Below are 16,201 nucleotides of genomic sequence, written 5' to 3'. Positions count from 1 at the left end.
TGTAATACAATTTTGTCGAAAATAGAATATTGAAAGTGTCAATTTAATTTAATTTTGCTTTGCAGAATACACAGATTTAAACTAGCTGACAAATTAAGTTCATGATAAATTTAAGTCAAATCTTTTGATATCTTTTTCAAAATATGCATTGTCAAGAAACTGCTTTTTTAAACCAATTAAAACATATATTAAGACGGAACTTTCAATTATACGGAAATACATTTTTCTGATGTTACGATCCAAATGTTTGCCCTCAAGTTCCCTGGAAAACCTGTTGTCCTCTTTACCCTATATCATAAGCATATGTGGTAATTATAACTGTGCATTTTTGATCGTTTAAAGAAAACAAATACAACGCAGTTAAAATTAGATATCATAGCAAAATACCTCCGGGTATTAGATAATTGTTTTGTACCAGCTTAGCTTAAAAAGAAGACTAAAGAAACTCTTTTTTCGCCCAGAAAATGAAATTACCAGTAAAAATATGAGATATTTTGAAAATCAAGGAGTTTTGAATACTCCCGCACTTTACTGCAACATACAATTTTAACTCATAAAATGAAATGAGATTCAAATAAGGTCGACACACACCATATCAAATAGATGAGCATATCAAGTATTTTCAATTCATGCGAGAGTAGTCTTTACAAAGAAATTATGTGTAATATATATTTTAACAATTCTATTTTCTATAAAAAATATTACCTAGTGTAGCAATATTTATTGTTACAGACAATAATTGCTAACTCGACAATTGCATGCAAACGTTTCTTGAATATTACACTTGAGAATATGAAAATAGAATGAAAGATATGCACTAAAATTATATACTTCTGTAAGTCATGGTATATTATTGGTGGTTCTGTAAATCAAAGATTAAAGAAATAGTTATACTATAAGGAAGATATGGTTCAAAAACAATTATTTGTCTGCCCACACTTTATCTTATTTTATTTTCATATTATTGAGTTTTGAACACCTCAGTGCCTCTCAGTATGTCCACAGTAGCCTCAGTTAAAACCTCAGTATCACACAGTATCAGCTCAGTTCCCTCAGTGCCCCTCAGTACTTCCACAGCAGCAACAGTGCTTACCTCAGTGCTCCTCAGTAGCACAACAGAATACACAGTAAAAACCTCAGTGCAACTCAGTACCTCCACAGTTTCTCAGTAGTAGCCTCAGTACAACTCAGGGTTTTCTCAGTACCACTCAGTACTTCCTCAGGGTTTTGTTGGATTCTCAGTGCTTTTTAGTTACAGTAGTGATACACCTAACTTTTTCTTTGAATGAGGCTTGACTCTTGGAAGAATATTACTATTCCAAATGTGGTGAGTACATTGTGTCTTTCTTATTTAATTGATAAGTATGTAGCCTATTGTAAGGAGACAGATTTCCAACCACTTAGAAGAACATCCCTTTTTCATATCCTGCCTGCTTGTGCAGCATCAAAAAGAAAGAATTTGAGAGGCTTGGACGAAATCACAACTGAAGGAGTGGAAGGCTGTACAGAGCTACACAGACTGATTGATGTTCTGAAATGTCCCCTAAACTCACTGCCAACAGAATATACATGAAAACAGATTACAAGTTACAAGTGGATCAGTTAAGTATCTGTACCGACCACTGTATTGACTGGAGTCTGAGTGATCCATCAAATTAAGATTCCTTGACAATTATACACTGAAATGTGACAGATGCAAACTAATAAAAATAGTAAAATCGCCGCTAGGTTTCCAAGCCATAAACAAGGATGGAGAATAAGACTCGCCGCACTCGATATTTTAAAGTTTTCAATATGAGGCCAAAGGGCCTTACAGGTCACCGGAGCATCATGCAACAACTTTCCAGTGATTAAATTTGGTGCTGTTTTAAGCTGTATGCTATGGCATTCACAATCTTGAAAGAGATACCAGTGATCATAACTATACAATTAACAATTGCTTAGTTTGGTTACATGTGCTTAATACTCAAAGGTAGGGTATTGGGGAACAAAAATGCATGTAAACAAATCAGTAATACAGCAAAAATCAGTGGTGCCCCTACCCCACATAAAACATTGACCCTGGGTCCACACATTGCACATTTTTTAAAAAGGGACCCTGCCTAGTGAGTCAGTCTTTGTCTGATGAGTCACAACTATTTATCAAGACGAAGGATGATGACGAACAACGCATGTCAATAGAAGATAAAATGTTCTTACAACAGATGGATAGGTAATTTATCAGAGACTTTTCAGGAAGTTGGGTGGCCCCACTGCCATTCCGGGAAAATCGACAACGGTTACCGAACAACAAGGAACAAGCTGTTCAACGTGTGAAACTCCTTGATGTGAGCCTTAAGAAGAATCTTGTGAAAAAACGAACATTTTTTTATATTCATTGCTAAGATTCTGGACAATCATCCTGCAGATGTTGCCCCAGAGTTAAGTGATGAAGAAGAATGTTGGTTTCTACCTCTATTTGGTGTTTACCATCCAAAAAAAAAAAAGATCAAATCGGGTGTGCTCGATTCATCAGCGAAATTTAAGGGAGTCTCCTTAAATGAAGTCCTTCTCTCCGGACCAGATATATCAAAAATCTTGCTTGGCATTCATCTAAGATTTCGCAAGGAAATGGTTGCTGTGACTGCTGATGTGCCACACATGTTTCACTGTTTCTTAGTAAGGGAAGATCATCGCAACTTCCTCAGTTTTTGTGGCAAAAGGATAACGACCTTGAAAAAGAAATTTTTTGTCCAAAACTAGAGAGGATATTTATATTTAATCAATTGTTTTGCCTGTTATCACATGCGCCATACAAAACACTTAAATGAAGTATCAGATCTACGCAATATTAGGTTTCTTTGTTGATGGTAGAAACTTTTTATAAATCAGAAAATGTAATTTATTTTTAATCGAGATTTTAATCAAAATTTATCTATTATTATAAAAATAAATAATTTCCCTCCCTCCCACCTGTGTCTGAAACCCTTCAAGTGGCAATTCCAAACAAACAATTGTCTGGCCTTAATTTGTCTAAAAAACATAAAACTTGAACCAAACAAGGCAAAACATTTGGAATCTTTCCGCCCTTTACCTGTATTAGTTATATACTCTGCAAGATCTGAATTAAACTTTTTTTTAATTTATGAAATTTTGGTAAATTGATCAATTTCTTCCTAAAAAATGTACTAGGCACCCATTTTCTATATAAAAATACCCCCCCCCCCCCCTGTGTAAGGAGTACAGGTCTCTTGGCACGTTGATTGTTTAGAATGTACGAAATGAATAAAGTGAGCAGTTTTGTTCATGAACTTGGGTTCCTTTCAGATTACAAATTGTGGAAACACAAGGAAAACAAAACAAAGGGTGTCCAGTTCTGCTCACTTAAACCATGCTTGTTGCCATAGATTGTCTCACAAAACACAGACAGAAGTGCGAAATCTCTTCATCAAACGTCTTAGTGTTTGCCAGTCCAACAAGTGCAGTAACCATATAGACCAGTGGACATCCATGAACAAGCTGGCAAAAGAGGCTGGTTGTGAGCAACCTGACCTGATTTCATCTAGAAGACTTAAAAAGGAATGTATTTAGCAATGGTGTGCCAGATACTGGATCCGGAAGACAACGAGCTGGAATGGGTTTCAAGACATTTGGTACATAACATTAATACTCACAAGCAACATTACAGGCAGCATTGCCACAGTGGAGTTAGCAAAAGTAGGAAGCCTCATGATGGCTGCAAAAAAGGGGCAACTACGAAAATTTGCAGGAAAAACATTGTCCGACATAGATGTAACATGGAAGTGTTGGTTTCCTATAAATTAGCAACTTAAGTTATAGTATTAAATATACTGCCATGTTAAGCAACGCTATTTCGACCCAGCTCTCTTCGAGCATGACTTTTACATGCATATTTGTTGTGGATGGAAATAAAAATTAGAAACTGCATACTTTTTTGTGTGCAATAAAAAAGTTTTCAATTGGTGACATTGTAGCTCTCTGGTCGTTCATCCAACTTTTCCTAGACTAGGGAGCTACAGATCTGCTACAATATATTAGATATTCTAGATGTAATTAGTCGATAACCTAGCATAATTTATTTTAAGGGGTTTACAGTCTGTCAACGAAAAGGAAGCATTTAAAGGCTGGTCTGCACAACTAGGAGAACTGCGAACTTTCCACACCAGTGCACAACTTTTGGCCCTGAGTGCAACATGCTCTACGAAAAATAGAAAGATGACCATGAAAGTTTTGCATTTGGATTGCCCTGCCGAAATCACCCTTTCACCAAATAAGTCAAACCTAAATCTTAGTTTGAAAAAAGTGTCCATTTCTGTTGAAAAAAGTTTTACTATGGCTAACTGATAGACTCTTGTCACTAAAAGAGCAATTCCTGAATAATTGATCATGCGAAGTTTTACACTTTTTTTTCTTAGTCAAAAATTTGAAGTGTGTTTATTAAATAGACTTATAATTTATTTTACTGCATGTTTTACTTGGATAAAAATTTTGGAGGGATTATTTTTTATTGAGACAGATTTCAGCGCAACAAGGTCATATTTAATGTACTGTAGCGCCAAAAGAAGCATATCGACACCCCCTCCCATTTTGATTTGATTTTTAATTCAGCTATGTAGGTAGAAAGTAAAAATATACTTGGCTAAAAAGTTTAAGACTTCAAATATAAGTAGCCATCCTCGTTAAGCGGTTCATAAAGACGTGTTCAACTGAGAAACTGTACGTGCTTTAACGATTCTGCAAATGAAAGAAAATAACTGTTCGATGTACACCCATATGTCTGAATTCACACTTTGTTCTGAGGCCAACACTGTGACTGTGTGTTGGAGCTGTCCAGAAGTTAAGACATCAGTAGTAATAGTAGTATTTATTTGGTATCATGTCATCATAAAAACAAAAAAGACAAAAAGTTTGTAGTCAAGATTTTTTAAATAAATAATTAAGGTAACAATATTTTTAGAAATAAAAATCAAAGTGATTAGCTAGATACTAGGATAACCTACTAAAGCTCGAAAGCTTATTTCTAATCGGGTCCTATTGGGTCCTCTTTCTGTTTTTGAGGGATCATTTCGGAAAACGTGCTTGACACAAAAGTTTTGAGAATGGATATTGTGTAAATGTCCTATGCCTGAGATACAATAGATAGTTTTCGATGGACCCAAATTTAGCAAAAGAAACCTCCCGTTGGTCGCCATATTGGAGGTTGACACGGTGAGTTTTCCTCTTTTTCTTACCAAGTTTAAGAAAATATAGCAGAAAAATTTGGTAGAAAATCTTTATTAAATAATTTTTTCTTAATAAAAGAGGCTGCCAAAACTTTATATACTTCAGAAAAATAATGATTCCTAATTCAAAATCGCAAATATAAAAATTTTTAATTGGTTGAACAATGAAGGAATATGAGCATTTGGACCTCCAGTATGGCGGCCAACGGGAACTAACTTTCGTTAAAATTAGGTCATATGAAAACTATCTACATAAGGAAATCATGAACATTGATTTTTTAATGTTATTTTTTAATGACATTCTACTTTTTTCAAGTTAAATTCATAGATAATGAAAGAAATTCTGAATATTTACATCGTAATGCATATTAAAATGAAAAGACCAACAGAATTGGGTGGAGTTGAAATTGTACATGTATCAGTTGGTGAAGTACAGTGTAGTGGCCATTGTTAATGTTAGTTCACAAGTGAGAATTTTCAGATTTAATTTTCAGAGAAATGCATACTTGTATACGATGAAATAGAAAATTCATCGTAATCATAAGTTCTTTAAAACAAAAATCGCTGACTCTCAGTTATTAATACATTCGGTGATACTACAGGTCCGTTATAAATCAATTTGGTGGTATTCTTATGTAAACACAAAACAAAGAAAACAAACTTCATAAAAAAGTGAGTTGTACATTATAAAATATCTATGATAAACTGCTTGATTGTGGACAGTGTTAATGTTCCTTCACATTTCAATTGCAACTTTGAACATTTTAGGTTCAAGAATAGCCATGTGTTCAATTTTCTTTTCCTGCTAAAAATGGGTTGTGGACGAAAGGAGATATCAGCCACATAATTTTGTTTGAAGACATTAAAAAAACCCTTCTTTCCTAAGATTTTATATTGCTTGTTTCATGGTGGGTTTCAAAGACCAATAAATTTTAATTTGTTTCATAAAAAAGTGCACATAGTTAAGTTTTTTCATTTTCTTTAGGTTTGTAATTTGGAAGGAGAATATCGTTTGAAATGTACTAAAATTTATTTACTTAAAATGATTTGTCAAGTGTTTTTGTGTCTTTACATTGACATGATTACTTGAAATATTTCTAAAAGAAGATAAGTAGTTGACATAGAAAGTTACGACTATGAAACTAGAATATCAACAGCCTCATTTAAAGTCATCATTTCTTAAGTTGTAGGGTTGATACAATGACTTTGTCAGCAAACACAATTCATCATTGAGTCAAATGCTGACTGACATTGTTCATACTAATTGTAAGTCCAATATTTATATACTTAATTGACAACTGATTTTTTCGTTATATCCCGATCATGATAAAGAGCACACGGCGGGTGTTACCGATCAGCAGGGATGTTCACTCTTCCATGGCACCTGTTCCCACCTCTGAGTTTTGGAGGTTCGTGTTTGCTCTGCTCCTCTTTTGTATTGTTTTATGGACTTTTGATGAATACTGTTAGTTATCTCTATATGTTTCATAAATTTGAAAAATGTGGCTTTTAAAAATGCAGAAGAAGCAGGCATGATATTGTTTATGACAAGGCTATTGTACCCGTAGGAGGCGCCACAGTGTCCAATTTCAACGAATGTTCGGCCACACAACAGAGCCATGATTCCGGTGGATGCAACCTTGTCAGCACTTGACCATAGTTTTCATGTTCATGGTGTGATAGCATTAGTGCTATTTCAAATAGATGTTCCAGAAAGTACCAATGACAATTTTTACTAGGGAAAAGGTAAGTGTTTAAAGCTTTCTTTGCAATTAGACACCGTAAAAATGTATGAATACTTAGGGAAAAAGTCAACATGAGTTGAGTCATCCAGACCTTTTCAAAACAATGTACTATAAATTATATAATATTTCATTCCATGTATTATATTGGACTATATTACTCTAACAGACTATGTTAAAAATTATTTAAACAACCCGGTATGTTTTCAATCTTTAACGTAGATTATTGACACATCTCGGGACGTTGAAGATCTAGACCATAAAATCCAAAAATTCACATCCCCTGAAATTCAGAAGATTGCAAACATCAAAACTAAAGCTAAAAATGATCGAGTATCAGTGAGAGGAATCGTAGATAAGGTAAAAATTATACATGTAATTGTTATACCCTGAGGGAGAAGCGTGTATACTGTTATACCCTTGTGTGTGTGTGTCCAGTAGTTTGAAATTTTAGCACATTTTTTGTTTAGGTATGCCATATCATAAGGCTCATTTTTCGGTCAAGTGAGCTTTTCTGCATCAAATTTTTCTGTTATTCATTTCTCTGTCTGTAAGATCTAAAATCACAAATTTTTGTGGGGGGTTATTTTTAGTTAATTCAAGGTTTTGAGAGAGCCACAAATTAATGTCAACCAGAAATGTAAAATTTCATATGCATTACTACTAAACATTCTCCAGTCACAAAATCAAATCCCCACAAACCAGTATTTATAGCTCTACTGGTCAGAGAGCAGAAAAGCTTATTCGATAGTAATGTGTCGGGCGTTCATTCGTCTGTCTGTAAATAATTATTCAAAATGCTACTAGTCCAACAGTTGTAGTCAGATTTCAAAATAACTTGGCACACAAGTAGACTACAAAATGATACATACCTCCGTATATCGGTTTCTGATTTCGATGAATGGTGTAGCTGTGGATACTAAAAATAAAAATTTCTGTGATATACTCTCTAAATGCTACTCCTCCTCCAGTTTTTGTCTGATTTCAATATAACTTGTCACACAAGTAGATTGCACTTAGATACATAATTCTGTGTATCCGTTTTAAAGTACATATGGAGGACCAGACCTAAAAATATTGGTGATTAGCTTTAAAATGCTATTTTGCCACGAAAGAAATCAAATCACAGCTGGATCCCTGATGAAGGCGGGGCCGTTATTTAGATTTTCAATACACCAGTACGATATCAAACCACCGTAACACATTGCTGTTATTACAACTCAATAAGCAATAGCTTATTCAAAATGATACCAATATTAAAAAGAAATAACAAAAATTAGCAATGTGTCGGATCCTCTAAATCAAAAATTGCGTGGCTCATGGGTGTTGCATATATGCATATGGACTTTAACAAGAGGATGAAATTGACATTTCTCTAAAATCCACCAACCCTAATGATTTAAACGTAATAACAAACATAACTTGGCTGACAAACATAATGTGGCAGAGTCGTGCAAAATAGAAATTAAAAGTCTAATGACGGAAAGAAATGAAATAGGTAAGGTAAAAGAAAGTGTTTATCTATACATCTATCTGCATTTGACAACCTCTATCATCTTAAGATGCAATCCGAAACGTACCAATGCACTTGACAAAGATAAATTCCAAACGCAATCGAAGATCTTGCCAAATCAATGACAAGTGAGCCAAGGAAAATTCTATGAAATCTACCAGATAAAATGCCTTTGAAAGGCAATAAGACTGAATTATACGAAAAAAAGGAATTGACCGGTCTATCAACGAACAGAAAGCTAATTGTTTTTCTTAAAATAAAAAAAATTCCACTAAATTTATATGAGAATATTTTTCAAGAAACAATCGAAATGTGAGTAGAGGTAGAGGTATAACCTGAAACTTTACAGCTCATTGCACTTAAATTTTTTAACTCGCATGTTTTTTCGCACAAAATTAAGGTCATATTGTTAGAATGCAAAATTGTGTAATATGGGAACAAAATATATTTTAAAAGTGATTTATAACTTATTTTAGATATTATTTCATTACTTTAAACATAATTCACACATGAAAATAAAGTGAGATTTTTATATGCTCTTTGATGATCGATCATGACAGTTCCCAATTGTTTTTTTCATGGTTTCTCGTCAAATGTAACCGTCTTTGTATCCGTTCATTTTAAAGCAAAACTTTGCCTGGCCTAAATACAGACCAGTGCAATTTATGTAACTCCCGTATTTTCAGTGCATTAATATGACACTTAGGCGCAAGATGATAGAAGTATTTCTCGTCTGTTGGACTGTTTTCCATGTTAAAATTTGTAATGATTAGATAAAAAAAGATCTTTCTACTTTTGGTCCATAATAGTTTACTTTTAAAAAAATTAACATTAATTTAATATAAGACAAGTAAATACTATAAAATTCGTAAAATAAAATATTACCATTTTGTAGAATCATTAAGTAAAGGGAGCAGAGACCCTATTATCAGAGGAGGACAGTCAAGGGCCCTCTACAGGACAAGCACTGTGTACTGGCCCATTTACACTAGCAGCTCCACGTTTAAACCAGGTACTTCTCTCTTGATCAACTGCCATTAATTTTTTCTTCTTAAAGTCAACGGTACTTTTACATCTCGTTTAATGTAATGTACATGATGAAAGCGACACAATTAAATATGACATCTTTTGTACATTAGAAAAACCTTTCCCAGATTCATAGAGGAGCAATGATAAGTACTGTCATCCTGCTGATTTTTAAGAGAAGGTAACGACATGCAACTTCAGGATGAGTAAAAGGAAAAAGAACCCTTACAAACCAAAATGTCAAATCAGCCTTTGTGTGGACATCAGATGATGATAATTACTGGTAGATGTTTATTCTACAATAAATATATGTTAAATTTTCTGAACCTAATGAAATTGTGTACTTATTTTTTAGAACAAATTTTAAGTAAACCTACATGTTTTATTAATTAATTTACGACTTAGACCCTACATTGTAATTATGCAAATAATTTTTGCTTTAAGGTCAGACGACACGTTCCTCAAATATGTGTTTTGTATCTCTTGGTATTATATTAAAATTTTTTCATATTTGTCATTCTCTTCAAATTTCTACATTGTAATCAAAATATTTTTAAATATAGGTACACCATAAAATGTGTTATTGGCCATTTAGAAGATTACCCATAAGGGTTATATAAGAAATATGACCCTATGGTATCTTGGCCAAATGCCTGGTAAGATACCCTAATTTTTTTGTGGGGTAACTTGTTTAAATACCTATACTTCAAAGACAAATTCTTAGGAAAAATTATATATTTTCGAGGAACGTGTCGTCTGACCTTAACTACAAAATGGTGGAATATAATGTTCAAAAAGATAAACTGTTTGTGTGTAATTTAAAAGAAAATTCGTCTAAATAGTAAGTTCCTTGGTAAAACATTTGTCTTTAATATTGTAATTTATCAATGTCCCCTTGGAGTAGGATGATATACGTGGTAGAAAGTCTCAAGATCAGTAGGTCTGAAGTGGCTTAGGTGATCCTTGTGACCCATGGGCCTCGTTTTTGTATCATCTGTTTTTGCATAAAAATACAGTGCCCCATTCCTGAATTAATGTTATTTTGCTCAATTCTTGATTGAGTCTAATTGTTATTTGTTGAAACATATTCCCTATTCATGAACATTACCCTTTTCAGTCGAATAATATTTGTACAACATAACAGTTAATTCCTAGTTTAATTGTTAACTTGTACCTAAAAATTTCCCTCCAGGATACACGTTAACACGGCACACTATAGGTCTTTTACTGTTGTCAATTGAAATGAGGGGTATTTTGCGACGCCTGTGGAGCAGATAAGTGGCACTAGTTGATAATTTTGCCCGGCGTCTGTTTGTTTGTCTGTCATACCTTGTAGAACTGCAAGAGATATGGACTACCTTGCCTATAACACGGCATGCTCAACAATTTAAAAGGAAAACACTGGTTTCTATAAATAGACATACCTTGTTCATTTCGATCAAAGGCCAACATTTTTATTAATGTTTAGTTTATCAAAATAATGTTTCAGCAGTACATTTATATCTATTGTAAAAAATTCTGATGTTGTTAATTCATCTGTTCATGTACAAGGTTCTGAAGCTGATATGTGAATGCATGAATTTCATACAATATAATTTGCAAATGATTGTCCATTTTAACATGTACTCTAACTCCGGTTCATGTGAATGAATGATTTTCCCATCTATAATTTAGTGGACTCAAACTCCAGTTCTATGTCCGTTTTGCAACTTGTTGCATCTTTAATAGATTTCGTCAGACGATCTGACTTTGGTTGGTAGTGAAGTGTTGTATGTGAAAACTGACAACGCTGGTGATCGTTTATAGTTGTATTCAGTATTAATCACACAAGACTTACAGTATTATAAATAATACTGTTATCTTTGAAATGGACATAGAAATAAAGCATTTTAGCAAACAACATCACATGTAACATGGCACCAATATGATTGTTATGAATATATGTCACATACATCATTATACACTCTCTAAGTACATGTAATACCCTTTTTGGCTAAGAGAAAAAAAAATACAACAGGTAATAGAAAACACTTTCGAATCTCTCCCTACATCACTCACTCATGCAAATATAACTGTATGATGCATGTTAAACTATACATGTAACGAATGACAACATGTACAAATCACTAATCGTATATATATAATGAAGCAAGCGATAGAAAAGAAAAAATTCTATCATAATGTTCATGGATTAAGTACTTAATTACCCTGCATACCTTGCAAAGTAAGAAAAATTACAATTAAATTATATGTAGAGTTATACAGGGACTTTAAACATTGGTCCTTGACCGGGAACAATATAGTCTAGTCAGCAATCTCCAGTATCTTGGCCCTGCTGACTTCCTGCCGCTCTGGATTGGTACTGTCCCTTCTCCAAAGTGTTGGATCTTCTAGGTCCTCCCGGCATCTAAACAGGTCGCCAACGACTGCTACTGTCCCAAGGTCTGTGTCCTTCACCAAGACGGATATGTCTGTACAGATGACCTCTACACGTTTGTCAATGGGAAATGGTCGGCCAGAAGCGAGGCGTCTGTGGTGTAAATCGCCAAGGCACATGTCGAAGGATGCAATGTAGACTGTATCCGGGAAGAGATTAAGATTACCTCGGTCGTCAGTTGATTTAATCTTGCACACTCAAAATAAAAAATTGCTTAGTAATTTTTTTTTACTTATTTTAAGTAAAACGATTACTTAATACGATTGTTAATAACTGACTATTATTGAGTATTACTCAGGATTACTTAGTAATTTATGAATTTACTTAAAATTCCTTATTATAAGTAAATCAATTACTAAAAGCATATGAGAATTTATTCATAAAATGAATTTAAGTAATTTTCAGTAAAATAATTTACTTAGATTTTATTGTTGCAAGTAATAAAAATACTTATTAATACAAACAAGTAATTTTAAGTAAAATAATTAATAAAATTATTTTAATTACTGCATTTAAAAGATAACACATTCAATTTATTTTTACATATTTTAGAAAATAGTATACATCTATTCTGAATGGTTCAGGTGGGTTTATGCACTAGCTATATATATATATATATATATATATATATATATATATATATATATATATATATATATATATATATATATATATATATATATACAGTATAATTTGTCAAATCAGGCTCCCGCCGGTTCCATAAAATTTGGCGGGATTAGACAGAATCCGGAGTGCAGGAAAAATGCAGGGAAATATAAATTTCGAAAATTTTCGTTATTTATTTACAAGTACATCATATGCATATTATAAATAAAATTAAATGATGAAATCAATTACTATTCTGGAGTATAGAAATTATAAAATAGTCTCACATGACTTACTGTATTTTCTTATTTGTTCACGAAGTTTGAAAGTCGGGTGAAATGTTACCTCAATCGAAATATACAGGCACGCATAATATAGGCCTACTTTGTATCAAGCGGACCGGGTTTCGCTTGTCTAAGACCTCACTTAATGTATTAACAGTAATGCACAATTATTTACGATGTGCTAATTATTAGATTGAACTTTTAATTTTATGTAACAAATTACGTCTTCCCCCACAGTGTTATATGGTGCCATTTTGAAATGCGTTCGATTTTCGATCCCGATTTATATTTTGATTTGTAAATCGCATACATATATTTTTGTGTTCATGTTATAATGTGCTAAAAGGAGTTAAAACAAAGTTACTTTTTTAATTGTAATTTAATATAATATATTTTTCAAGTGGACTGTGTCACCGCCGCATTTCACCGAGTTCGTCTCATGGCACTAATTGTCATGCTAATGTAAACACGGATTATCACATTCCCCACGAAAGGTGTTAATTTCTTTGAAGTAACTCAGGTGTGGCCGGATTAGAGGGAATAATTAATGTTAATTAAGAGCAGTTGGGACCAGTATGGCCGTTCGGAATACAGAATAGACAGTATCCGGACTACACAGAATTTTTTAAAATGAATTTGTTAAAGAAGTGCATGGGACTAAAATTTACGGACGGAATGGACAAAAGTCCGGAGTACTCAGAGTCCGGATTAGACAAATTTTACTGTATATATATATATATATATATATATATATATGTGTGTGTGTGTGTCTGTTTATATATATTTAAGCATTGAATTCATATTTTTGGATGTCTTCGGTCCTATAACACACCTGGCCGGGCCGACAAATTGAATACCGCGCGTTAGCGCGATATGATAAATTTATCAGCAAGGCCAAGTGTGTTATAGGACCGAAGACAGCCAAAAATATGAATTCAATGCTTATATTTACATTCTTTAATTTTCCTTCTTCGTAATTGCTTATTTCGTTAACATTTAATGAGAATCTAGTGCCCTTCAAAACTATCGTGGTTAATAGACGTAAGAGCCGTCTGTGACGTCAGATGACGTCAAGTGACATTGCAAAGTTAAATTACGCAATCAAACAATGCGATTAAAAAAGTGACGAATTAATTCTTAATGCACATTACGTTAATTTCTAGGTTGATTTTTCAGGGTTGTAGTTTTTCATTAAATTGAAATAAAACATTTTACATTTTGGTGTTTCTAGATGATTGAAATTGCATATAGTGCTTACTTTGTATTCTAACGCGCAGTGACAAGGTTTCGCGCGTGTTATAGAAATTAGAACGTCTCGGACTTCTATTGGATTTGATAAGGAAAATTACACTGAATGTAAATATATATATATATATATATATATATATATATATATATATATATATATATATATATATATATATATATATATATATATATAGCAAGATAAATGAAATGTACATAGCGCATAAGTCAAATATGCAAAAAAATTGCAATAAGGGGATAAAAATACAGTTGTAACGAGTATAAGGCTCGATGTACAGATTGAGCCACTTAATTAAAAATTTTACAACTAGTACACTGCTTCCCTTTTATGTTTGATTAAATCAACCATGTCATGTGTGACAAAAATACACATCTTATCACCAATGTGGTACAAATGTAAAGGGAATGGAACAAATATACTAGATGCATTAACAAGTTCATGACCCTGTGCAATTTCAGAATGTTGAACAACATGAGCTTGTATGCCAGAGTCAAATCGCAATGTCTCATACATTCGTAATCCAAATACAATTTGTTGTTTAAGAATATCTTCTTCAACTGTGTTGACAATCCATATGTATTGAAGATTTCCAAATTCTGGAAGCCCATCACTTTCACCAAAAGCAATTTCACATTCTTTGGGAATGAATTTTTGTCCATTAAGAATAACCCAGGAAACACTGTATATTTCTTTGATGCAATCAATGCCTGTTCCAAAAAAAGCATTTATTTCTTTCTTTGCTTCTGTAACATTTGATAAAATTGATGATTTTCCAACAATCGTGTCATTATGAAAAAGAGGATGTCTTTCACAAGCATTTAGAGCACATTCATATCTAGCAAAATGATTTGCCAATGATTTTTCGATATTTTTAAAATTCTTAGAACCTGCCATTTTTTGCTTTAAAAACTGATGTTTGTTTTCAAAACGCATGCTCCATACATGTACAAGGGGGCCATATTTCTCAATTGTAGATGGCAAGTGAAGTAAATAGTGTTGCTTAGGAATTATATTGTGATTTGGAAATAATTCTTTAAATTTTCTGCAATGCCTGGAAATAAGAATTTTTAACATTTGTACAGTTTCAATACTAATAACAGGAGCCAAAATAATTTGTACTAATTCACAAAGCTCAGTAATGAATTCAATGTAAGGATTATTAACATCAGAGTTAAGTTTCTCAACTAGAAATACAGGCAGAAAACGAATCAACACTATCATGCTTGATGATGATTGTTTCAGTGTCATTGTATCATCTTCAAAAATCTTTTGAGGCATTATGTTTGGTCGACATTCTCTGTGTTTATAGCCGTATGGAAAATCCTCCAGTACCCTATTTAGCTGTTTCACAGAAAAGACTCCATTCGCAAACAAACTGCGTAAAACTAAACGGGTTTCATAAATAACAACTCCTTCAAATAGAACATGCATTATATCCTCCGGGACCATATTAATGATATTGAAATATGGAAAATCTCGGGCTCTACTACGTTGGTTTATACCATACACCATTGAAAGACGATCTCTAATCCCACCAGTTTGTGCCATATTTATTTCCGTTGTCTGTTGATCGTATCTTTCTAAGGATCGCAATATAAAATCACTTTCTTTGAACTTTGTTTGCATATCATCAAAGGTGCATTCACATTCTCTACATTTTTGGTATGCGAAACCAACTCCTTCTTTGAAACCCGTAAATTCATGGGCGGCTAGTGTGTCACCAACAAGTGCAAGAGTAGCACCCCTTACATTGATTTGATTTCCCATTATCGTGATTGAAATTCCCCTTTCAAGTTCTTTTAAATCTTCATTAATTCTTTTCAAAACTATGTTCATTCCATATTTCTTTAATTTTTTTCTTTTGATGATAGCAACTAGTCGTATTAAGCAAAGTCTTGATCTATATTGAGGAGGAAAATTTGCCAAACTGTAGTAAAAACACCCAACTTGTGTACGCCTGATTTTTTCCCAAGAGGATTACAAATTTCAATGTCATCAAAATATAACAAAATCTGAAGCGCTTGATCTTCCTGGCTAAATATAGGGTGTTCTCTATACACTGACCCATCTGTCAAATTGTGAAGAAAATGTCCATCAAATGGTT

This window comes from Saccostrea cucullata, unplaced genomic scaffold (genome assembly GCF_032062105.1).
Source record: "Saccostrea cucullata isolate Sc308-1 unplaced genomic scaffold, CSIRO_AGI_Scuc_v1 ctg2925, whole genome shotgun sequence".
Classification (NCBI taxonomy): domain Eukaryota; kingdom Metazoa; phylum Mollusca; class Bivalvia; order Ostreida; family Ostreidae; genus Saccostrea; species Saccostrea cuccullata.
This window is presented reverse-complemented; position numbering follows the sequence as displayed.